The sequence below is a fragment of the Macaca mulatta genome, chromosome 12, assembly GCF_049350105.2.
Source record: "Macaca mulatta isolate MMU2019108-1 chromosome 12, T2T-MMU8v2.0, whole genome shotgun sequence".
Taxonomy (NCBI): Eukaryota; Metazoa; Chordata; class Mammalia; order Primates; family Cercopithecidae; genus Macaca; species Macaca mulatta.
Window position 1 is genome coordinate 88,258,998 of NC_133417.1, and position 26,782 is coordinate 88,285,779.

A 26,782-nucleotide genomic window follows, 5' to 3' on the forward strand; every position below is an offset into this window, starting at 1 on the left:
TCCTAAGCAAAAAGAACAAAGCTGGAGGCATCACGCTACCTGACTTCAAACTCTACTGCAAGTCTACAGTAACTAAAACTGCATGGTACTGGTACCAAAACAGATATATAGGCAAATGGAACAGAACAGAGGTCTCAGAAATAATGCCACACATCTGCAACCCTCTGATCTTTGACAAACCTGACATAAACAAGCAATGGGGAAAGGATTCCCTATTTAATAAGTGGTGTTGGGAAAACTGACTAGCCATATATAGAAAATTGAAACCGGATCCCTTCCTTACACCTTATACAAAAATTAACTCAAGATGGATTAAAGACTTAAACGTAAACCTAAAACCATAAAAACCCTAGAAGAAACCCTAGGCACTACCATTCAGGACATAGGCATGGGCAAAGACTTCATGACTAAAACACTAAAAGCAATAACAACAAAAGCCAAAATTGACAAATGGGATCTAATTAAACTAATGAGTTCTGCACAGCAAAGGAAACTATCATGAGTGAATAGGCAACCTACAGAATGGGAGAAAATTTTTGCAATCTATCCACTGACAAAGAGCTAATAGCCAAAATCTACAAAGAACTTAAGCAAATTTACAACAACAACAACAAAAAAACCCCATCAAAAAATGGGCGAAGGATACGAACAGACACTTCTCAAAAGAATACATTTATGAAGCCAACAAGCATATGAAAAAAAAAGAAAAGCTCATCATCACTGGTCATTACAGAAATGCAAATCAAAAGCACAATTAGATACCATCTTATGCCAGTTAGAATGGAGATCATTAAAATGTCAGGAAACAACAGATGCTGGAGAGGATGTGGAGAAATAGTAACGCTTTTACACTGTTGGTGGCAGTGTAAATTCGTTCAACCATTGTGGAAAACAGTGTGGTGATTCCTCAAGTATCTAGAACTAGAAATGTCATTTGACCCAGCAATCCCATTAGTGGGTATATACGCAAAGGATTATAAACCATTCTATTATAAGGACACATGCACATGTATGTTTATTGTGGCACTGTTCACAATAGTGAATGCCCATCAATGATAGACTAGATAAAGAAAATGTGGCACATATACACCATGAATACACTGTACAGTCATAAAAAAGGATGAGTTTATGTCCTTTGCAGGGACATGGATGAAGCTGGAAACCATCATTCTCAGCAAAGTAACACAAGAACAGAAAACCAAACACCACATGTTGTCACTCATAAGTGGGAGTTGAACAATGAGAACACGTGGACACAGGGAGAGAAACATCACACACTAGGTCCTGCTGGGGTATAGGGGGCGTAGTTAGGGGAGGGATAGCATTAGGAGAAATACCTAATGTAGATGATGGGTTGAAGGGTGCAGCAAACCACCATGACACGTGTATACCTATGTAACCTGCATGTTCTGCACGTGTATCCCAGAACTTAAATTATAATAAAAAACATTCTTTGTGAAAGGAAGGATCAATGATTGTAGCAAAATTTGTTGTGTTATTTCACTAATTTGTTACAGCCACCCAGACCTTTAGTAACCACTATCCTGGCTCACAGCAACCTCCACCTCCTGGGTTCGAGCGATTCTCCTGTCTCAGCCTCCTGAGTAGCTGGGATTACAGGTGCGCACCAGCACACCCAGCTAATTTTTGTATTTTTATAGAGATGGGGTTTCCCTATGTTGGTCAGGCTGGTTTTGACCTTGTGATCCACCCACCTCAGCCTCCCAAAGTGCTGGATAACAGGCATGAGCCACCGCGCCCAGCCAATAAAGTACTTTTAACTGAGATACGTACATTGTCTTTTTAGCCATAATGCTATGGCATACTTAATAAACTACAGTATACTGTAAACATGACTTTACATGCACTTAGAAACCAAAATACTCTTGTGCCTCTATTGTTGCAGTATGTGTTTTATTACCATGGTCTGGAATCAAAACTGCAATATCCCCAAGATATGCCTGTATAAGAGTTCTATTTTTTCTGCCTCCTCTCCCATAGTTGTTACCATTCATCTTTTTGATAAAAGCCGTTCTAGCAGACACAAGATTATATATTGTGTTTTAATTTGTATTTCTCTAATGATTAGTAATGAACATTTATCGTGTACCTATTGGTCATTCATATATATCTTCTTTTAAGAAATATTTGTTTAGGTCCTTTGCCCATCTTTTAATTGAGCTATTTGTTTCCTTGCTAATGAGTTGAGTCCCTTTTATATTTTGGACATTAATCCCTTATCAGATATAGTTTGCATATATTCTTGCATTCTCTGAGTTGTCTGTTCACTTCTTTTTTTCCTTTGCTGTGCAGTGACTTTTAGTTTAATGCCATCCCATTTGTCTATTTTTGCTTTTGTTGTCTGTGCTGTTGGGGTTATATCCAAATAAATCATTGTTCTGACCTGTTTTCTTCTTGTAGTTTCATACTTTCAGATCTGAAGTCCTTTTTCTATTTTGAGTTTATTTTTGTATATGGTTTAAGAGTCTAATTTTATTCTGCCTGTGTATAACCAGTTTCCAGATCCTATTTATTGATGACACTGTCCTCTCCTAATTGTGTGTATTTTGCACCCTTTTCAAAAATCAATGGACTATAAATGGGTGAGTTTATTTCTGAAGCGTCTGTCTGATTCCAGTGGTCAGTGTTTCTGTTTTTGTGCCAATACCATGCTGTTTTAATTATTGTTAATTTATAATGTTTCAAATCATAAAGTGTGATGCCTCCAGCTTTGTTCTTTTTGCTCAAGACTGTTTTGGTTATTTGGGGTCTTTTGTGGTTCCATACAAATTAGTGCTTTCTTTTTATATTTCTGTGAAAAATGACATTGAAATTTGACAGTAGTTGCATTGAGTCTATAGGTTACTTTGGGTAGTATGGATATATTCAGAATATTAATTCTTCCACTCCACAGACACAGGATATCTTAATATTTATTGTGTTTTCTTCAATTTCTTTCATCGGTGTTTTCTTGTTTTGAGTAGAAAGGACTTTTATATCCTTGGTAAAGTTTGTACCTAATTTTTTTGGTTTGCTATTGTAAATGGGATTTTCTTAAGTTCCTTTCTGAATAGTTCATTATTAGTATAGAGAAATGCTACTGATTTTGTACCCTGCAAATTTGCTGATTTTTTTGATCAATTCAATTAGTTTTTTTCGTTGGAGTCTTATGGATTTTTTATGTATAGATAATGTCATCAGCAAATAGACAATTTCCCTTCCTCCTCTCTTTGTAGGATGCCTTTTCTTTCATTCTTTTGCCTAGTTGCTCTGGCCAGCACTTCCAATGTGTTGAAAGGAAGTGGTTGAAATTGGGCATCCTTGTTTTGTCCCTGATCTTAGAGGAAAAGCTTTCAACTTTTCGGTGTTGAGAATAATATTAGCTACAATTTTGGCATAAATAGTCTTTAATGTGTTGAGGTACATTCTCTCTATACTTAATATGTTGAGAGTTTTTAAAAAAAATCAGAATGGGTGTTGAATGTTGTCACATGCTTTTTCTACATCTATAGGGATGATCATATAATTTTTCTTCTTTATTTTGTAATGTGGTATGTCACATTTATTGATTTGCATATGTTGAAACATCCTAACATTCCAGGGATAAATCCCACTTGATCATGGTGAATTATTCTTTTAATGTGTTCTTGAATTTGGTTTGCTAATATTTTGGTTAGGCTTTTTGCATTTTGGTTCATCAGGGATATTGACCTATAATTTTCTTTTCTTTTAGTGTACTTGTATTGCTTTGGTATCGGGATAATGCTAGTCTCATGAAATGCCTTAGAAAGTCTTTGTTCCTCTTTAAATTTTTGGAAGAATTTTAAAAGAATTGGTGTTAGTTCTTTAAATGTCTTTTAGAATTCAGCAGGGAAGCTTTCTGGTTGTGGGCTTTCCTTTGATGAGAGATGTTTTATTAATGATTTAATCTTCTTACTCATTACTGGACTGCTTAGATTTTCCTGTTTCTTCATGATTCAGTCTCTGTTTGTTGTATGCATCTCAGAATTTTTTAAAAATAGATTTCCCCAATTAGTTGAAGTAAATTTGTTCATAATGGTTTCTTATAATCCTTTGTGTTTCCATGATATCAGTTGTAATGTCTCTGTTTTCATTTCTGATCTTTTTTGAGTAGTTTCTTCCTTTTTCCTAGTTAGTCTAGCTAAGGATTTGTTGATTTTTATCTTTCCAAAAATTTAGTTTCATTGATTTTTTTTCTCTTACTTTCTAGTATCTGTATCATTTATTTCTTGTCTGAACTTTGTTCTTTCCTTCCATCTGCTATCTTTGGGCTTAGTTTATTCTTCTTTTTATAGTTCCTTAAGGTGTAAAGTCAGATTATTTGTGACCTTTCTTCTTTTCTGATATAGACATTTATTGCCATTAATGTCCCTCTTAGGACTGCTTTTGCTGCATCTCAGGAGTATTGGTATATTTTGTTTCCATTTTCATTTGTCTCAAGGTATTTTTTTTTTTTTATCTTTTTCTGTGTTGTTTAGGCGATTGTTTTTAAAAATTCCACATATTTGTGTATATTCCTAGACTTATCTTGTTACTGATTTCTGGCTTCATGCCATTGTGGTCTGAAAGGATATTTGAAATTATTTCAGTCCTCTTAAATTTGTTAAGGCTTGTTTTGTGGACAAACATGATCTATCCTGGAGAATGTTTCATGTGTCCTTGAGAAGAATGTGTGTTCTGCTGTTGTTTGGTAGAATTTTCTGTATATGTCTGTTACGTTCATTTGGACTAAGTATAATTGAAGTTTAATTTTTGTTTTTTACTAATATTCTGCCTAGATGATCTATCCATTGTTAAAAGTCAGGAGTGGGTCTCTGCTGTTATTGTATTGCAGATTATCTTTTGCTTCAGATCATTTAATACTTGTTTTATGTGTTTAAGTGCTCCAATGTTGAGTGCATATATATTTACAATGGTTATGCCTTCTTGGGGGATTGATCCTTTTATTATATAATGACCTTGTTTGTTTCTTTTTATAGTTTTTGACATATCTATTTGGACTTACATAAGTATAATTACCCCTTCTCCCTTTCAATTTGCATGAAATATCTTTTGCCATCCCTTCATTTTCAGTCAGTGTGTATCTTTACTAGTAAAGCAAATTTCTTATGGGCAGCATGTAGTTGAATCTTGTATATCTATTTTTAAATCCATTCAGCCACTCTGTCTTTTTATTGGAGAATTTCATTTACATTAGAGGTCATTATTGATAGGAACTTTCTACTGTTATATTGTAATTTGTTTTCTGATGATTTTGTAGTTCATTTGTTTTTTATCTTGCTCTCTTACTGTCTTCCTTTGTGGATTGATGGATTTCTGTGGTTGTATGTTTTTATTCTTTCTTTTTGATATTTTGTGCAACTCCTATAAGTTTTTGCTTTGTGATTACCATGAGGATCACAAAAAATATCTTATCCCTGTAGGTTACTTCAAGTTGATAACAACTTGCCTTTAATTGCATACAAAAACTACATTTTCACTTCCTTCCCCTTTTATGATTCTGATGTCAAAATGTACAGTTGTTTCTGTAATTTATATCTCTTAACAACTTATTGTAACTACAGTTGTTTTTAATAGTTGTGTTGTTTAGCTCTCCTGATAGGGATAAAATTGCTTTGCATGCCAACTTTATAGTATTGAAAAAATTCTGAGAATGAGTATGTATTACTTACACCATTGAGTTTTTACTGTCTTATGCTTTTGTCATTAGTAAGGGCTTTTTTTTTCAGCTTAAAGAACTCTTTTTTAGCAATTCCTGTAAAGCGGGCCTAGTGGTGGTAATGAACTCCTTTGTTTGGAAAAGTTTTTATTTCTCCCTCATTTCTGAAGGACAGTTTTACTGGGTGAAGTATTCTTGGTTGGCAGTTTTTTTCCTTCAGCACTTTGAATATATCTTCCCATTCTCCTGGTCTGCAGGATTTGTGCTGAACAAATTCTCGTTTATATACCGTTTTCTTTACCAACCATCTTAGCACAACCACCCTAGACTTGCCCTAGACAATCTTTTAAGTCAATGGCAAAAATGGAAGGTCATTTATTTTCTTTACTGAAGTTATATATTATACTTTCTACAACAGGTATAAATGGAAAAACTCAGTAATTTTAACTTTAAGGATAAGACTATGGGAGTAGATCACCCTGAATGCAGGCAGTAGGGGGGTACATCATCTCTAGAGAATTTAAAAATAACAAAATGAGCTAAAAGTTGGTGTGCTTCTAATTGTTACCATGAACCAGCAATTCTAATGTCAGTAAATTTTTTTCACTCTGAAAAAAACCAAAAACAAACTCTTGTTTATCTAAGTCTTTAAATCATTGGTGCAGTTACTGTTAAATTTTAATAATACATATTCAAATTAGCATGTTTTGTTACTTATCCCTTAATAACCATTGTAGTCTACATTGTAATTTTCAGGACTTGCAGTTTACTATAGGTTCCTGACATATAAATGGACTCAGCTTATGTGTGCTTGTTTTGAGTGTAAGTTATTAATGGTTTGGAATTGTTCGGGCTGGAAATGATTCTGAAACTCATTCAAACTAAAAATAAAATGACAGATAAAATATTGCAATATTCTCAGGGATATCGATATTTTATCAAGTTACACCAAAGGAATGAATTTGCTTTTTAGAATTTCAAATGTCATTTTGCTGGGTGAGTAGGGTAGATATTTATGGAAAAGCACAGGCCCTTCTTGATGCAACCTTGAAACTATAATGTATTTTACTGCTACCACCTTTCTACATGCTTTTCAGGACTTTTTTGATTATGTGGGTTTTCTCTACCCTTTGTATATGCTTGGTAGAAATTGCTTTACATTTTATTTTTAAAGGCCATTCTAGTTTGAGTTTTAGTACTACTGGCATAAATAAGCACAGTTCAGGGAAATCTCAGAATCTTAAGGCCTAAAATAGGGAATGTACCCTGAAATTTTCAGTGAAAGTGCCCTAATGATTAAACATATTTTTTTTCTTTAATTCAAAAGGAGGCGTTCATAGAATGTTATCAAACATATCTAAAACTTTATAAAGAATGATATTTGTGTACAAATTTCAGATAAAAGTCACCACATCTTGGTAGATAAACTTTTCAAATTGTGGAAATATCACTAAACCCAAAGGTATGGTTCCTGTGGAAAAAGTGCAAGGGACAAGTTCCTATTAGATTTATCCTCTTCATTTTTCATGGATTTCAATATCATAGAAAAGAACTTGTAATGGAACTGGGGATCTATTTTCTTTATAATTTACAAAAAAAAGGGAGATCTTTAAAAGTATTATGCTTGGGCTTGATTCAATATCATAGAAAACGACTTGCAGTGGAACTGGGGATCTATTTGCTTTATAATTTCAAAAAAAAGGGAGATCTTTAAAAATATTATGCTTGGGCTTGATCCAATATCATAGAAAAGGACTTGCAGTGGAACTGGGGATCTATTTGCTTTATAATTTACAGAGAAAAGGGGAGATCTTTAAAAATATTATGCTTGGGCTTGACAAATGATTGTATTATACAACTTTTTGATGTCATGACCTAGTAGGCGACTAAGTTATTCTTGGAATTATGTAAAGTGAACTGTAAACAGGAGGATGCTTAGGTTTTTAGATTTAATATAGATAAATGGTATTTGATCTATTCTTAAGTAGGAACATTGTTTCTTCTTTCTGATTTTAGAGTCATCACAAAAGTTCCTGGTGTTAATTTTGAATAACTGACAAATAATGAGAGACATGAGACAGAAACTGAAGCCAAATGACAAAGATTGAGAGCACATATTTCACAATAATGACATCTTTGATAATTCTATTACCTTGCTACCTTTAAATCATGGGAAATCTTCATGGACAATTAATGAATGATGTGTAATAAGAATTACAACAAAAAAACCTTCAAAAGAGAATCTCTCATGGTAGTGGAAACAGAATAAAAGAGACCAAAGTCTCTAGTTTCTGTGCTAGGGTGAAATAATAAAAGGTTGAAAATAAGATCAAGAGGACAAGCTATGTGAGACTCTCTGAGAAACTAGTTAGGAGAGGCAAATTCAACAGGGAAGCTATATGCACTGTGAACTGTAAAAATACGGAAAAGTTTGGTTTGAGATGTGTAGTGAAATAAATATAAGTATATGAAGCTTACCTAATGAGTAGAGAGGTAACTATTGGCAGTAAATATTCTCCTTAATTTTAAATTTAAAGAAAAATACACAGACCTATAGTATTTTTTATATCAGATGTTATAAAAATTTATATTGAAAACATATTCTCAAATATTACATACTCTAAAATATTAAGAGCCTAATACGTACAATTCTAGGACTATGATGATGTACAAAAGAGTGTGCTGAAAAATTTAAAGTGTTAGAGAAAAATTTTCATCACAGAAGTATTCACTTTAGATCTTAAATGAATATTACAGAAGTATATGAACCTGAAAAGCAACCAATTCTTAATGATTAATAAGAATGTTTTATAAATTAAGGACACTAATCTTTTGGGTGTCAGACATAATTTTAAAAAAATTAAAACATTTGTAACAATGACCGCTTATGGGTTGAGTACTTTGCTAAGAAGTGTCAGAACTCTGCTTAATAATGAAACTACAACAATGAACAAGGATCACATTTATTAATCTTACAAATTTTTTTTTTTTTTTTTTTGAGATGGAGTCTCGCTCTGTTGCCCAGGCTGGAGTGCAGTGGCGTGATCTCGGCTCACTGCAAGCTCCGCCTCCCGGGTTCATGCCATTCTCCTGCCTCAGCCTCCCAAGTAGCTGGGACTACAGGCGCCCCCCCACCACGCCCGGCTAATTTTTTTAAAAAATATTTTTAGTAGAGATGGGGTTTCACCATGTCAGCCAGGATGGTCTCGATCTCCTGACCTCGTGATCCACCCGCCTCGGCCTCCCAAAGTGCTGGGATTACAGGCTTGAGCCACAAATTTTTTTTACTAGCTTCTTTCATATGTACTGTGCTAAGAAAGTCCTTCCCTGGATTCATTGATTTTTTGGAGGGTTTTTTGTGTCTCTATCTCCTTCAGTTCTGCTCTTAGTTATTTCTTGCCTTCTGCTAGCTTTTGAATGTGTTTGCTCTTGCTTCTGCAGTTCTTTTAATTGTGGTGTTAGGGTGTCAGTTTTAGATCTTTCCTGCTTTCTCTTGTGAGCATTTAGTGCTGTAAATTTCCCTCTACACACTGCTTTAAATGTGTCCCAGAGATTTTGGTATGTTGTATCTTTGTTCTCATTGGTTTCAAAGAACATCTTTATTTCTGCCGTCATTTAGTTACATACCCAGTAGTCATTCAGGAGCAGGTTGTTCAGTTTCCATGTAGTTGAGCGGTTTTGATTGAGTTTCTTAGTCCTGAGTTCTAGTTTGATTGCACTGTGGTTTGAGAGACAGTTTGTTATAATTTCTGTTCTTTACATTTGCTGAGGAGTGCTTTACTTCCAACTATGTGGTCAATTTTGGAATAAGTGTGATGTGGTGCTGAGAAGAATGTATATTCTGTTGATTTGGGGTGGAGAGTTCTGTAGACGTCTATTAGGTCAGCTTGGTGCGGAGTAGAGTTCAATTCCTGGATATCCTGGTTAACTTTCTGTCTCATTGATCTATCTAATGTTGACAGTGGGATGTTAAAGTCTCCCATTATTGTGTGGGAGTCTAAGTCTCTTTGTAAGTCTCTAAGGACTTGCTTTATGAATCTGGGTGCTCCTGTGTTGGTGCATATATATTTAGGATAGTTAGCTCTTCCTGATGAATTGATCCCTTTACCATTATGTAATGGCCCTCTTTGTCTCTTTTGATCTTTGATGGTTTAAAGGCTGTTTTATCAGAAACTGGGATTGCAACCCCTGCTTTTTTTGTGTGTTCCATTTGCTTGGTAGATCTTCCTCCATCCCTTTATTTTGATCCTATGTGTGTCTCTGCATGTGAGATGGGTCTCCTGAATACAGCAAACTGATGGGTCTTGACTCTTTATCCAGTTTGCCAGTCTGTGTCTTTTAATTGGACCATTTAGTCCATTTACATTTAAGGTTAATATTGTTATGTGTGAACTTGATCCTATCATTATGATATTAGCTGGTTATTTTGCTCATTAGTTGATGCAGTTTCTTCCTAGCATTGATGGGCTTTACATTTTGGCATGTTTTTGCAATGACTAGCACCGGTTGTTCCTTTCCGTGTTTAGTTCTTCCTTCAGGATCTCTTGTAGGGCAGGCCTGGTGGTGACAAAACCTCTAAGCATTTGCTTGTCTGTAAAGGATTTTATTTCTCCTTCACTTATGAAACTTACTTTGGCTGGATATGAAATTCTGGGTTTAAAATTCTTTTCTTTAAGAATGTTGAATATTGGCCCCCACTCTCTTCTGGCTTGGAGAGTTTCTGCCGAGAGATCTGCTGTTAGTCTGATGGGCTTCCTTTTGTGTGCAACCCGACCTTTCTCTCTGGCTGCCCTTAACATTTTTTCTTTCATTTCCACTTTGGTGAATCTTACAATTATGTGTCTTGGAGTTGCTCTTCTCAAGGAGTATCTTTGTGGTGTTCTCTGTATTTCCTGAATTTGAATGTTGGCCTGCCTTGCTAGGTTGGGGAAGTTCTCCTGGATAATATCCTGCAGAATGTTTTCCAACTCGATTCCATTCTCCCCGTCTCTTTCAGGCACACCAATCAGATGCAGATTTGGTCTTTTCACATAATCCCACATTTCTTGGAGGCTTTGTTTATTTCTTTCTGCTCTTTTTTCTCTACACTTCTCTTTTTGCTTCATTTCATTCATTTGATCTTCAATCACTGATACTCTTTCTTCCAGTTGATCGACTCGGTTACTGAAGCTTGTGCATTTGTCATGTATTTCTCATGTCATGGTTTTCATCTCTATCAGTTCTTTTATGGTCTTCTCTGCATTGATTATTCTAGTTATCCATTCATCCATTCTTTTTTCAAGGTTTTTAGTTTCTTTGTGCTGGGTACATAGTTCCTCCTTTAGCTCTGAGAAGTTTGATTGACTGAGCCTTCTTCTCTCAACTCATCAAAGTCATTCTCCATCCAGCTTTGTTCCATTGCTGGCGATGCTGCATTCCTTTGGAGGGGGAGATGTGCTCTGATTTTCTGAATTTCTAGCTTTTCTGTACTGCTTTTCCCCCATCTTTGTGGTTTTATCTGCCTTTGGTCTTTGATGATGGTGATGTACTGATGGGGTTTTGGTGTGGGTGTCCTTTCTGTTTGTTAGTTTTCCTTCTAACAGTCAGGACCCTCAGCTGCAGGTCTGTTGGAGTTTGCTTGAGATCCACTCCAGACGTTGTTTGCCTGGGTATCAGCAGCAGAGGCTGCAGAAGATAGAATATTGCTTAACAGTGGGTGTTGCTGTCTTGCTCTGGAAGCTTCATCTCAGAGGTGTACCCAGCCGTGTGAGGTGTGAGGTGTCGGTCTGCACCTAATGGGGGATGTCTCCCAGTTAGGCTACTCAGGGGTCAGGGACCCACTTGAGCAGGCAGTCTGTCTGTTCTCAGATCTCAACCTCCGTGCTGGGAGAACCACTGCTCTCTTCAAAGCTCAGTTGAAAATGCAGAAATCACCTGTCTTCTGTGTTCCTCACACTGGGAGCTGGAGGCTGGAGCTCTTCCTATTTGGCCATCTTGGCCCGCATTGCCAAGACAATCCTAAGCCAAAAGGACAAAGCTGGAGGCATCATGCTACCTGACTTCAAACTATACCACAAGGCTACAGTAACCAAAACAGCATGGTACTGGTACCAAAACAGAGATATAGACCAATGGAACAGAACAGAGCCCTCAAAAATAATACCACACATCTACAGCCATCTGATCTTTGGCAAACCTGACAAAACAAGAAATGGGGAAAGGATTCCCTATTTAATAAATGGTGCTGGGAAAATTGGCTAGCCATAAGTAGAAAACTGAAACTGAATCCTTTCCTTACTCCTTATACGAAAATTAATTCAAGATGGATTAGAGACTTAAATGTTAGACCTAAAACCATAAAAACCCTAGAAGAAAACCTAGGTAATACCATTCAGGACATAGGCATGGACAAGGACTTCATGTCTAAGACACCAAAAGCAATGGCAACAAAAGCCAAAATTGATAAATGGGATCTAATTAAACAAAAGAGCTTCTGCACAGCAAAAGAAACTACCATCAGAGTGAACGGGCAACCTACAGAATGGGAGAAAATTTTTGCAATCTACTCATCTGACAAAGGGCTAATATCCAGAACCTACAAACAACTCAATCAAATTTACAAGAAAAAAACCAACCCCATCAAAAAGTGGACAAAGGATATGAACAGACACTTCTCAAAAGAAGACATTCATACAGCCAACAGACACATGAAAAAATGCTCATCATCACTCACCATCAGAGAAATGCAAATCAAAACCACAATGAGATACCATCTCACACCAGTTAGAATGGCAATCATTAAAAAAATCAGGAAACAACAGGTGCTGGAGAGGATGTGGAGAAATAGGAACACTTTTACACTGTTGATGGCACTGTAAACTAGTTCAACCATTGTGGAAAACAGTGTGGTGATTCCTTAAGGATCTAGAACTAGAAATACCATTTGACCCAGCCATTCCATTACTGGGTATATACCCAAAGGATTATAAATCATGCTGCTATAAAGACACATGCACACGTATGTTTATTGCTGCACTATTCACAATAGCAAAGACTTGGAATCAACCCAAATGTCCATCAGTGACAGACTGGATTAAGAAAATGTGGCACATATACACCATGGAATACTGTGCAGCCATAAAAAAGATGAGTTTGTGTCCTTTGTAGGGATATAGATGCAGCTGGAAACCATCATTCTCAGCAAACTTTTGCAAGAACAGAAAACCAAACACCGCATATTCTCACTCATAGGTGGGAATTGAACAATGAGGTCACTTGGACACAGGAAGGGGAACATCACACACCGGGGCCTATTGTGGGGAGGGGGTAAGGGGGAGGGATAGCATTAGGAGATATACCTAGTGTAAACGACGGGTTGATGGGTGCAGCACACCAACATGGCACATGTATACATGTGTAACAAACCTGCACGTTGTGCACATGTGCCCTAGAACTTAAAGTATAATAATAACAAAGAAAAAGTACCTGAAAAAAGAAAGTCCTTCCCTACCTTAATATTTAGAAAATAGTTACCTAGTTTTTCTTCTAGTACTTATATCACCTCAATTTTTACATTTAAATCTTTGACATATTGAGAATTTGCTTTGATATATGATTGAATTTTTAAACAATTTTGCTAGCCTAGGTTGAAGTAAAATATTATACATTTGAAGTAAAATATTATACATTTAAAGTAAAATATTGAAAAATATTTAGTGCCTTCTTATTTTGAATAGCATACGCTAATATTATCCCTCCTGAACCTTCTTCTCCATTTAATAGTAATAAATTAGGGTGGGGTGGTTGGGAGAAATAGATGGTAGGGAGTTGGAATACATGACTCCAAGCTTAAATGTACTATAGCTGAAAAAGGCCACCTAGAAAATGTACTTCTCAGTATAGAGCTAGAGCGTCTTTAAAAAGCAGACACTTCTGAAAGGTTTAGCTAATATAAATGGTTTTATTAGACATGACACATGAAGACCTAATTGGATTTCATTCTTCATGTTGATTTAATAATTTCATGTGCAAGTTTATGATGATCTTTCGTGTGATCAAAGATATAAATTAAGCTTAAGTGTTTATTATTTAATGAGACCATTTAAACAGCTAACATAGAGTTCTTTGCTGATTTCGGGATCATACCATTCAAGTGTTGCCTTCCCAAGTGATTTTTCTTTGCTTTTGAAAAGAGATGTGATTAGGCTCTACAGGGTGCATGTAAGGTACTTTTCCGCATGTCACATAACATCTCACTGATTTGGTTTAACAGTAAGCTGAGAAGGAAGATAGCACCAAGTTTGAAGTAATTAAAAATCTGAGTTTACTTAATGGAAAAAGGATCATAAGATTTAGTAATATATAATAGACTCTAAACCTTGAATAGGACACTAACCTCTGAGTTTCAGTTTCTATACATGTAGGATGGTTATCATACCAGCTTCCGGAACCCTCAATCCTTTGGTAATTAAATAAGATACTGCATATGATGGTCTTTGCAAACTTAACATTGTATGCATTTTCTCTCTTGTTATTATTAATTTAAACTAAAGATAATGACAAAAATGAGCAGTCTGTTTGTTTTGGGTCTGCTTTATAGAAAAGACATTTCACTTCTAATGACTGAATGCATTAGTTAACTCCAACTAATTCAATTAGAGTTTTTATGAAGTCTGGCTTTCTAAACAAGCTAAAAAATTTCTCCTTTAATTCTAATTATTCTAAAATGTCTGAACTAAGTCATCAACTTTATGAGAAAGTGGTTTTCTGTGTGACACCAATAAATATTAGTGCATACTATTGTATATATTCATTATGTGCACAATAATTAACATAAAAATTCATTTTTCTAATTTATGTGTCTGATTATATTTGGTAGCTTCCTTTCCATTCATTGTGTTGTTTACTTGTTAAATGGGATAATGAACCATCTTTGATTTTTCCACTAAATTCCTTTTGCCTAAACTCCTCTACACATGTGCTACTTAACTAGAATCAGGAAGAAAAATGAAACTCTCAGTCAAATTTTGAGTACAGATGTATCCTTTGCAACTGATTTTGCTATGCGGTACTTTTGCAATATTAGGCAAGATAGTTAACTACTTGGTCTCTCAGTTTCTTCACTTGAAAATGAGTATAGTAATAAGGCCTGTTGCATTGGGTTGTTGAGAAGACTAAATCATTTAGAATATAAATTGTGAAATAGTGAGTGTTCAATAATTTTATTCTTTATTGTTTTTTCTCGATAAAAGTTGAAGAATTTCATAAATTGTTTTGTCTGTAGTCTGCGTAATTTCAAACACATTACAAATAATGTGTTAATCTCCAGGTGAAACTAGTACAAAATTCCAACTTCAATGTATACCTATGTAGGTTAAAGTGGTCTTTAATGAATAATGGATTATTGTTAGTCTAACAAGTAAATAACTATAATATCTGCTTATTTATTCTGTTGGGGAAAAGCAGATTTATTTTATTAGTTTATTCATATTTATCCTAACCACCTCTCTGCTGGTATGCATCTCAATCAGTCAATAAGAATAGTATTTGCTAATTCATATTTTGTACATGCTGTCCACAATCTACTCCTAGGTATTCAGAGGAGGCAAGGATGAAACTGTTCAAGAGAGGGGGATGTGTGATTCAAAAGAAAAAGCTGTCCCTCAGCTACAAGTGGTGTACAAATTATGGGACAAATGTTACTTATTCTTAAACCGTATCTTGTAATGCCTTGGTAATTCAGACAAAGAAAGGCGCTGTGCGCTGGACTAGTCAGGAGTGTGCCTTGGAAGAACTTGAATACATTGTGTATTCATTTCCTAGGACTATGATTACAAAGTACCACAAACTCAGTGAGTTATAACAACAAATTTTTTTTCTCTTATACTTTAGGAGACCAAAAGTCTGACATCAAGATGTCAGCAGAGTTGGTTCCTTCATGGGGTCCCCAAAGGAGAATTGGTTTCTTGCCCCTTTCCTGGCTTCTGTGGCTCCTAGCAATGCTAGCATTTCTTGGTTTATAGCTATGTCACTCTAATCTCTACCTCCACGTTCACATGGCTGCCTTCCCTGTGTCTATGTCCTCTTCTTATAAGCAAACCACTCATGGTGGACTATGGCCCACCCTAATCCAGTATGCTCCTATCTTAACTTGTGTACATCTGTAAGACTTTATTTCCAAATGAGGCTGCATTTGCATTTAATTACCAGACATAAGAACTTGAACATATTTCTGGGGAACACAATTCAACCCACTAGATGTGGAGAGAAGAGAGGAGAATATCCTGGACCAGAAAGACAGTGAGAGTATAAACACCACACTTTTTAACTTTCCTTAGTTGTGTCTGTTGTTTACTTGAATTTCACCCCTTTTTATGGTGCCTGAGACATTAGCAAATCAGATTGCTTCTTTAAAAAAACTTTAAATTTCATTTGATTTAAATGTCAGTATTTTGCTATCACCAGGACAGGATTTAGATAAAATATTATTTTTGAATACTGGTAAAATCATCACTAATTCTTATTAAAAAAAGAATAATACTAAGAGCAAAATCAAAACAATCTCATTAATTTGCACAGTGACTCTAGGATGAACATTTTTCATATTTTAGAATAAAATGTTTTATCAAATTTTCTGAGCAGTTTTTTCTATTTTTTTTCCCTATGTTTCTATTAACAGAGAAGTTTCTTGGTAAAAGCAAATAAGCTCCTAAACATTAAAGAAAGAAATCTATTTAGTAAAATTGAAATTACAAAATTAGCTAACATTATAAAAACAGCAGAGAAACCAGCGACTATCATACATAGCCAAAATGAAAGTAAAACATATAAACTACTTATACCTGGAACTGGAAAATCAATGATGAAATGGCTTCATTTTACTAGATGTGTAAGTTATGCTGGGTATTTCTCCTTATTTCCAATAGAAAATTGATACCACTGAATTAGAGATTGAGTCTCTTTCTCTCCAGATTAGAATTATGGGATAATTTGCCCACACTTTTTTTGTTAGAGAATATGAACAATCGGAAGCAGTGAACATGCAAGGAAACAATGGTTGAGCCAATGTATTACTTTGTTTAACAGCTTTTCGTGTATAACAAATGTTTACCACAGATAACCATATGTTTCATGAGCTTCTGTGATCTTAGAAATTCATCTTTATTTGAGCAGTTTAAATCTTTCTTAAAACCATTTAAAATATTCAATCAATACATTTAAGGTCATCTGTGAATAATAATCTAAGGAATAAAATGAGCAGTTAATAAAGGTCAGTGAAACAATTAGCTGTCTAATTTTGCTACTGAAGAAATAATACAATTATTTGTTATAGAATATGTAGCAAATCGTAATAAAAATATTAAATATCAAATAGCTAAAGGAAGAATACACTGGGTCTCTGACATATCAAGTATGCTAATCAGAATATAACAACCAAAAGGAAATATTTAGTTCAGAGAAAAAAATTCAAAGAAAGATATTAGAAATATCTATATTATTAGAAATATTATTAGAAAGATAGTATTTAAAAATGAAATCCTCATTCTGTTCTAAGCAACAAACCACATTAATGAAAAATATCTGCACTCTAGACTAGACATTTTACTAGGCACAATAGCTTCTCCAGCTTCACTTTATCTTATCCCCATATATTCATAATTTACACGGAAAGCACTTTGAAAAACAATCTGCAAAGAAGGAGCTTCTCAGATGACTGTCCTTTCTCCCTGTGAAAAATGTAATCATCCAGATCTGAACCACTTCTATCTACAAATCAGTCATTAGAACTGGAAGGTCTTAAGCCAAGGACATACATTTTTTTTTTTTTAAATCAACCTTCTAAGTTGTAATCATTTCTGGTTAATATGATATGTGCACACGGAAAAAAGTCTGTGGCCATATTTAGGTAGACAGTGACCTAAACCCTGTTCTCCTTCCCACATAAAATCAGGAATCGACTTAGAGGTATGCATCTGATGCATTTGCAAGCTTGGGTTATATCAAAAGATCTCTAATAATGAGAACTTCAGCAGAGTCATTAGTCCTTCCCAGTCTTTTAAACATGGGCACAAGTTACCTAAACTTTTGTGCTGCTGTTGAATTTTTCAGGTTTCAGACAACAGAAAGGTACCTGAAATGAAGCCTACTTCTAAGTTTTTAAAAAAAATGATCTCAAGAGTGCCCTCCCAAGCTTAACTACTGTGAGAAATTACTAAAAACAGACACACAATAGCTTAACAATTTGAATCTTAGAATTTAACTGGCAACACTGACTTATAAAATAGAGATTATATTTGGGGTGTGTGTGTGTGTGTGTGTGTGTGAGAGAGAGAGAGAGAGAGAGAGAGAGAAGGAAAAGGAAACAGGTGGTGGGAGGGAGAATTGTGATAAAATGTTGGGAGACTACATAAAATCTTGACAAATGCATGTCAAGATTTTCTTCCTCCTCCACGGACCCCCCAATGCACTATAATAGAATATCTTGCCAGTTCTTTTGCCTTTTGCCTGGGGTCTGATTTTGCTGTTATTTATTCTTTCTATCCTTACGTATTCCTCAAATCACTCTCCTGTGTCTTTATCTTCTGTTTTCTTGTTTTCAAGTTGTCATTTACCAGTTGTTCTCATGTTTAACATCTACTCTGTAGCCTCTTGAACATGTCAGAATAAAACACTAAATACATCTGGCAAATAGCCCTTTGGTGCATGCAAGCAATAATAAAAAAGATTTCTGGATTATATTTTTCTCTTTAAAAGTTGAACTTTCTAAATTCAGGACATACAAAATATTGCACAAATATATAATTGTTATTCATGGGACATACTCCTTGCACTTTGTCTCTAAGAAGGGAATTATTGCCAGTGATTTCATTTGTTATAGACAAAGTTCTTATGATTGTATAAAATAAGACTAGAGTGCTCTTATTACTTGCTAGAAGTAATATTATTTCTTTTTACTACAAGTCAAATCATGACCTGATGTCGTGCTTTATACTGGCCTTTTGGACAATAAATCAAAAATGAGATAGAAAACAAATGTCAGAGCACTCATCTAAAAGAAAATATTTCAGTAATTTTTACCATAGAACACCTGACATCTGTCTTTCTTTGTTATCCCATATCTATACTACAACTGATATCTGGCCAATTGGGAGTCCTCATGACTACCAAAATTATAGTAGATTTTTCAATGCTTACCCTTTTCTGGATCCTCAGATCGATCGATCTATCTATCTATCTATCTATCTATCTATCTATCTATCTATCTAACATATATATATATTCATAGATTAAATTGCTTGCTTTACACCCCTGCCTGGATTTTTAGGAATATATCAAATTATATAGGGGAAAACTAAACCCTCTTGATTCCATTCACTCTTCAATCCATCTACTCATTTTCTCCCTTTGTCAGTAAATGGCACCAGCAAACACCTACTTGCTTAAGTCAAAATTCAAGGAACGGTCGTGGGGGTTGAGGTCAGGAGAATCCATAGATTATTGAATGACCACCATCTCCTGCCTAGACTACTGCAATACCTTACTAACTGATTTACTCCTTCCACCCTTGACCCTTAATCATCCACTTCTCACAATAGCCAGGGCAATATTTTTTAAAAATGTAAATATGACCATATCTCTTCTCTGTTTCAAATCCTCCAGGAGCTTTTCATTGCTACCAGAATAAAACCTGAATTTCCTACCCTAGCTTACGTATTCAGGAAATTGCTCATCTCATTGACCTCAACACACACCACTTTACCCTTTGCCACTAATCTTTAGTTACGTGGCTTTTCCGTTTCTTTTTCACATGCGAATCCTTGACTTTTCCTAGTGCCCTTGCACTAGCTAAACAATGTCCCACCTGCAGTGATCATCTCCCTGATGTCTCCCCAGCACTGATTCTGTCTTATTTAAACATAGTGCAAATGTCATCTCCTCCAAGAAGCCCTCCCTGAAAACCCAGTTTGAATTAGTCACTTAGTCACTAATTGTTTCAGCCAGCGATGGCCACAACAATGCTGTGCAGAAAACAGCTTCACATTTCAATGGCTTACAACAACAAACATTTTTAAATTTTCATCTCAGTTTGTGGGGAAGCTGGGGCAGTTCCACATCATGCTGCAGGGCGGTTCAACTTGGTTCCAGGCTTCAGGCCAGGTTCAAGTGTGCTCCACATGTCACGTTCTACTGCTCATGGCTACCTGGGGCATGTCTTTCACGGGAGTTCAAGATGCCAAACCAAACTGTAAAAACACATTTAGGATCTCTTTTCCTCTCACATCTGCTAACATGCCTTTGGCCAAAGCAAGTCATATGACAAGTTACAGTCATATGGGGCAGGAGATATACTTCACCCAGGTTCATATAATCAGTAAGAATGACAAAAATATTCCCAGAAACAGAAGACTTCTCGCATCTCTTTGGCTAAGATGGTATCACATGCTGTATTCATACCTGAACCAATCACTGGAAAAAAGCTGTTGGTGATCAGCTGTAAATAAATATCAGCAAATGTAAATTAATATCAGAGCCTTACTGAATAGTAGCAGTAGGTGGAATATAATTTTGCTTAAAGTTGATGAAATTTAGATATATATGTATTATGGAATGAAATTCAAATATATATTCCATAATAAGGGTTAGCCACTCTCACCCAATTCTTTTGTGATGCTCCTGAAGTTCTGAGTTAGTAGCTAGAAAGCTGGAATGAGTCAGTCCAGTATGACTATTGCAGTCCAAAGTCTGGTTCGCAGAACAGATAAACAAGATAAACGACCTCGGAAGTAATGTTTAACAGATTATTTCTGTATGGATATGGTCACTTTATATTTTGTTAAAAAATGATGATCTCCAACTTTGTCAGTTTTTTTTTAAGCACTAAGGTCTTAGGAGAAAAACCTGTCTACTAGTAGACCTCTTATTTTCTAATACTGCTCTTCTGCTAGCAGCTCGAATGGAGCTTTTCTCTGAATTCCATATACTGGTGGAGTTGATTTTCAAGTAGAGCTTGAAACTTCACCCATTTCACAGATGATCGGTGAAGGCTATATATTTTAGGCCTATAGTCCTATTTCCCCAAGTGAAACTTCTATTTCAGGCTTCAGAGACCAACTAGTGTGTAGTAGTCTTATCTCTGAGATCTATCATCTGGTAAGATCTTGCCTTATAGCAGCTGTGTATGATTATAATGACTTTAAGGCATTTTTTTTAATCGGTCATCAAAGATAACAAGGTCACAAATTCAGTCTTTCCAGATTAATAAATGATTGCAGAGGTTTTCACACGTAGAAAGCCTTGTAACATTCATTCATTCATTTCTCTTAAGAATTAATGGGCATTTAGAATGATTCACTTTTCATTAATTCATTCATTGGATAATAAGTAAAAAGCTAAGACAGGCTAAATTGAGATAATCTTTGAAAATATGAGGGTAAAGTACAAATTAGTGGAATGAGTATTTAGCAGTGTCCTTGAAATTTACCTGGTAAGTTTCAGGGTTCTTGAAGGACATTCTTAGAAGTAATTTAAGCAACTTCCCTTTTCAGAGGGGATAAATTCAAAATTGGAAAATTATTGTTTTTTTTTTTTTTTTAGCTAATGTCTGAAATTTTAAAATCATGCTAATTTGCAGAGGTGCTGTAGATTTAATGATTTTGTTCCACAGACAAAATTTGCCTGTGGTCAGTTTCCATCACAGCTAATCAGAAGGCCTGTATCATTTCCTAATGTACAAACATAGTTTTGCACCAGTGTACCAGGCATAATACATTGTTAATAAACATATATGGTGCCAGTAGATGGCAGGCCTTACAGGTAGAGCCCATTACTTAAAGACAAGGATAGTAAGCATTACAAATTCTGCTGGCATGAGTTTTTAAAAATTCCAGACCATGCAATCAGCATTACCCATTTAAAGCCAGTGTACCCATTTAAAATGTAATCTATTTAAACTGAAACTGGGTTCTAGTTTCACTTCTGCAATATATTATCTGGGTGACCTTGGCAAACTTCGTATCAGTCAAATAGGTTGGGTTCAATTGCTTTTTAAAATACCATAGACTTATTAAAAATAATAAAATGAAACAAAAGTGTGTTAAATTTTCTTAAACTCAAATGTGATATACAAATTTAAGTTTATAAAACTTATGATTATTGCAATAAATATGATCTAAGAGTTTCAACGGTCTTCCACATTTGATTTCTACCTTAGACCCCCAACCCTCCTTTCAGCCATTTTCAGTTCAAAGCCGTTTAATTTCAGTCAACTTGAAATATTACATGTGAGTGTCCATTTCAAAAACCTCTTCCAAGGATTCGGGCAGAGCTCCCACGCAGCTGCAGAGTCCTGACAAAAGAAAGACTGGTGTCTGGTTTGTCCCCCTCTTCCCTCCAGGCTCTCTGTGCCCACACAGCTGCAGAAGCTGCAGGTGTGTGTGTGCCGTAATGTCTGTGCTCAGAAATGACTACGATTTGGTGGTGGCAATTGTGATCCCCTCCTCTGCTGGTCATTATTGTTTCTCTGCCTAACACCAGCTGTCCATTGGCTCCCTTTGTGCCCCTGGCATGGAAATGCTGGCTTTCTCATGCATCGTATTTGTTGGTTCTTCTGTGGAATCTGCACTGGCTTTCCCTTAAATAGTTCCCCAGTGATTCTTTCCAGCCGGAGCCCCTTTTTATCCTTTGGTGGGAAGTCTTGTAAGGGGAGTCTCCCTGCTTTAGTGGGGAGTTGTTATGAATTGCTAACAGATACCTTAAGAAGCCCTACTTGCCTTCAGCATTTTTTGACTTAAGGGAACTTAGGCGTACATGTAAGCTAAGTAATGGGATTGTAGACTACTCTTTTAGACTGCCCTGGACACACCCCCTCTCAGCTTTACAGCTGGACTTTCCCCCATATTCTGACAGAATGAAGTTTATCTGCAAGCCGGTGGTTCTGCAGCTTAGAAGTGGGGGACCAGACAAGCCTATCCCCAAGGGAACAGAGGTAGAAATAGGCAAATGATCACTGATAACTCACAAACTCTTTATCGGAGAAGGGATAGTGTTTTGCTATAACATTCTTTTGGAATGTTACTACTCCAAAAACCTTATGGTAGAGGTATTTATCCTGCTTTTCTTTGAATTTGGGAGGGAAATTACGTACTTTGTTTTGTTCTCAGCTCTGCATTGTTTTCAGTGTAGCCTCTATTCTGAGTGGAAATCCTGGGGGCGTGGAAATGCTCTTTACATCTGCAGGTTATACTGAATGCTGAATAGTCCCATACCTCGTAACATTTGGTCCAAGCCTACGTGAAGGTACTGGTCACTTCGAATTCTTAGCTGTTTTTCACTCGCCCATTTCGTCTGCTTGACTGGATGCTTTTCAAGTGCAGAGGCGGCTCAGAGACTGATACCTAGTAGATGCATAGTAAAGCTTGTTGCACAACAAATTGAATGAATGAATGACAGAAACTCTGGAATTACAAGTATAGTACCTTTTGTTGAATAAGTGTTCATGAGCAACTTTCTAGATGGTAAATATACTATCCCTGGTAGAGATTTGCCACCAATTACTTTTTCATCAATGATGCTTTTATAAGTTCACATCAGCCTACATCCCATTGTCATATGTTATGTAAAAGGCACATGAGTTCCAGAAAATGGTCCTCTTTTCATGTAGAAAATTTTGCCTTGTTTTTCCGCAGAAGTCAGAAGTAGGATGAGTGCAGTCTAAAGTAGGTAATGAATTAAGCTTCTTCCCTGCCACCTTCCTACATGCCTGAATTAGTATGACTTTTTAATTTTTAACAGTGAAATCTAGAGGTGGTTTCCAGGTGCTAAGATCATCTTATATTTGAAGAGAGAACATTACAAAATCTCCTCTCCCAGGCTGTGGCAGAGCTGTTTTCTATTAAATAATTTCAGTCGTGACCTTTTAGTAAATCTCATTTTTATAATTCCATTCTTTGAAGGAATAATTTATTTTGCCCATCTTCCTCTTAATTTTGTATACACACGTCTTCCTTTTTGGATTTTAAAATTAACATTAACTTTTTGTTCTGTTTTATAAATTTGAGACTAAGAGAAATCACAGTCAGTTGTTCGATTATCCTTGACATTTCACAGCAGTGGAGTGTAAACTTTTTTCACAGAATTCACAGTGGTCCGCACCTTCCTAGCTCAGCAGTTCAGTTGATGTCAATAAATTTGTTGGCTCTGTGTGCTTTTCAGCAGATGCAAATGTGTAGCTATTTGTGTGGTTCACAATGAAGTCTGATTTCAGAAATTCCTGAATCCATATCCGTGTTCCTTATTACGTAAAATTTTCTGTTCTGTTTCTCTTATTCTAGAAAGTGTTTGTTATCTTTGCTCTTGGTACATCGTAACACAGCAGTGTGTTCTAACCTGTGCTTTCAAATCTTTTTTTTCTTTTTTTTTTTCTATCCAAAAAACAACTCTTGGCCAGGTGCACTGGCTCACAGTTGTAATCCCAGCACTTTGGGAAGCTGAGGTGGGAGCATTGCTTGAGCCCAGGAGTTTGAGGCTACAGTGAACTATGGTTATGCCACTGCACTCCAGCCTGAGCAACAGAGCAAGACCTTGTCTGGAAAAACAAAACAAAACAAAAAACAACTCTTGTGGGTCAGGTAGAAAACACAATATGTATCTTAAGGCACTTACAACTTAGAAAAATGAGGCTGACTGATACTCCTAATTCATTAAGAATAGTGCTGTGACAGAGAAGCAGAAAAGATGCAGGTTGGATGGATCTGTGGTTGGGGATTTATTTGCCGGCAAGATGAGTGGAAAGGCACAGGAGACCAGGACAGAGATAGATGTTGGGAAAAGAGCAATGGGGAAGGGGCCGAAAATGTGCATTTCTAACAAGTTTCCAGGTGATGCTGTTGCTGCTGGTCCTAAAACCACACACTAGTGGGAAATTAGGAAAATAGATTAGTCAGCCGGGCACGGTGGCTCACGCCTGTAATCCTGGCACTTTGGGAGGCTGAGGCCGGTGGATCACCTGAGTTCAAGAGTTCAAGACCAGCCTGGCCAACATGGTGAAACCTCATCTGTACTAAAAATACAAAAATTAGCTGGGCGTGGTGGCACATACCTGTAATCCCAACTACTCTGGAGGCTGAAGCAGGAGAATCGCTTGAACCTGGGATGTGGAGATTATAGTGAGCCGAGATCATGCCATTGCACTCCAGCCTGGGCAACAGAGCAAAAACTCCATCTCAAAAAAAAAAAAAAAAAGGAAGAAAAGAAAATAGATCACTAATACAGAACAATCAGAAGGAAACAATATTGCACCTTAAGAATTTACTGTAGGATGAGGCCGGGCGCGGTGGTTCAAGCCTGTAATCCCAGCACTTTGGGAGGCCGAGGCGGGCGGATCACAAGGTCAGGAGATCGAGACCACAGTGAAACCCCGTCTCTACTAAAAATACAAAAAATTAGCCGGGCGCGGTGGCGGGCGCCTGTAGTCCCAGCTACTCAGGAGGCTGAGGCAGGAGAATGGCGGGAACCCGGGAGGCGGAGCTTGCAGTGAGCCGGGATCGCGCCACTGCACTCCAGCCTGGGCAACAGCGTGAGACTCCATCTCAAAAAAAAAAAAAAAAAAAAAAAAAATTTACTGTAGGATGTCCAGAAACTAGAAGACATATATGTGGGTAACAGACAACCAACTCTGTTCTGGATTCTTTAAAAATTCACTACAAAATAGTATACATATGCAATTTTTATACCCTTTATTATTTGTTTTTTACTTTTCCCACCTCTAGATACTCAGTGATCTTTAGCCTGTCTTTATGGTCCAGAAATGTTTCTGTCAATTTTTATACTAGTGCTCCACTAAATTGTTTACTCTTTTTTTCAGTTTACCCTAGCTGTTTAGGTAAACTTATTTTTACTGTCCTCATCTTGAATGGAGTTAAAACTGAGGGAACTTCCAGGCCCACTGCAGGCCAGTAGGGCATCTATAATGGTGGATGCACATCATTATACATTTGTCCAAAGCTATAATGTGTATAATACCAAGAGAGAGCCCTAATATAAACTATAGACTTTGGGTAATAACAATGTATCAATGCAGGTTCATCAGTTGTAACAAATGCACCGCTCTGGTGGGGGATGCTGATAGTTGGAGAGGCTAAGTATGTGTGGGGCAGTGAGAATATGGAAAACCTCTATATCTTCCTTGCAATTTTGTCGTGAGCCTAAAACTGTTCTAGAAAAGTAGTCTTGAAAAAAAAAAATCAGAGAGATGCAGTGGAAGAGAAAGCAGGAAAGATTAGGTAGGTGAGGTCAGAAAGATTTGTAGCTGAGAAGGACTTGCTCTACCCTTACCCGCTTTGAAGGGAGCCATGAACCAAGTGTTATGGACTGAATTGTGTGCCTTGCAAATTCATGTGATGTAATTCTAACCTCCATTGTTCCTGTATTTGAAGATAGGGCCTTTAAGGAGGTAACTAAAGTTAAATGAGATTATAAGAATGGGGTCCTAATCCGATCTTTATGTCCTTATGTGAAAAGGAAGAGGTGCTGGAGATCTTTCTCCCTCTGGGCAGGCACAGAGAAGAGGTCATGTGAAGACACAGAAAGTGGCTGTCTACAAGCCAAGAGTTGAGGTCCCACCATAAACCAGCCCTGATGGCACCTTACTCTGGAACCTACGGCCTCTAGAATTGTGAGAAAATAAATTGTTGTTGTTCAGGCCACTCAGTTTGTGGTATTCTTTTATACACCAGAGAATGTAGGAGGCCTCTAGAAGCTGAGAGTGACCCCCTGCTGACAGAGAGAAAATGGGGCTTGCATGGAACAAAATTCTGCCAATAACCAGAATCGGCTTGTAAGTAGATTAATTCTCAGAGACTCCAGAAAAGATCTCAGGTCTGCTGATGCCTTGACTTTGAGTTTGTGAGGTTCTAAGTAGAGACCCATTAATACAAAGAACATACAACTATGACAAGCTGTCTAAGGCAGGCAGGCTCTGCTTAGCTCTAGCTAAGCACTGTTGTGTAAAATGGCCTTGTGAGTACTGGTGAATTTTCAAGAAAAGACTAAAATCCAAATGTTTAATATAAAAATTTCTGATATTTAAATCAGGTGTGGACCAAATGAAACATGTTAGTCTGGGAT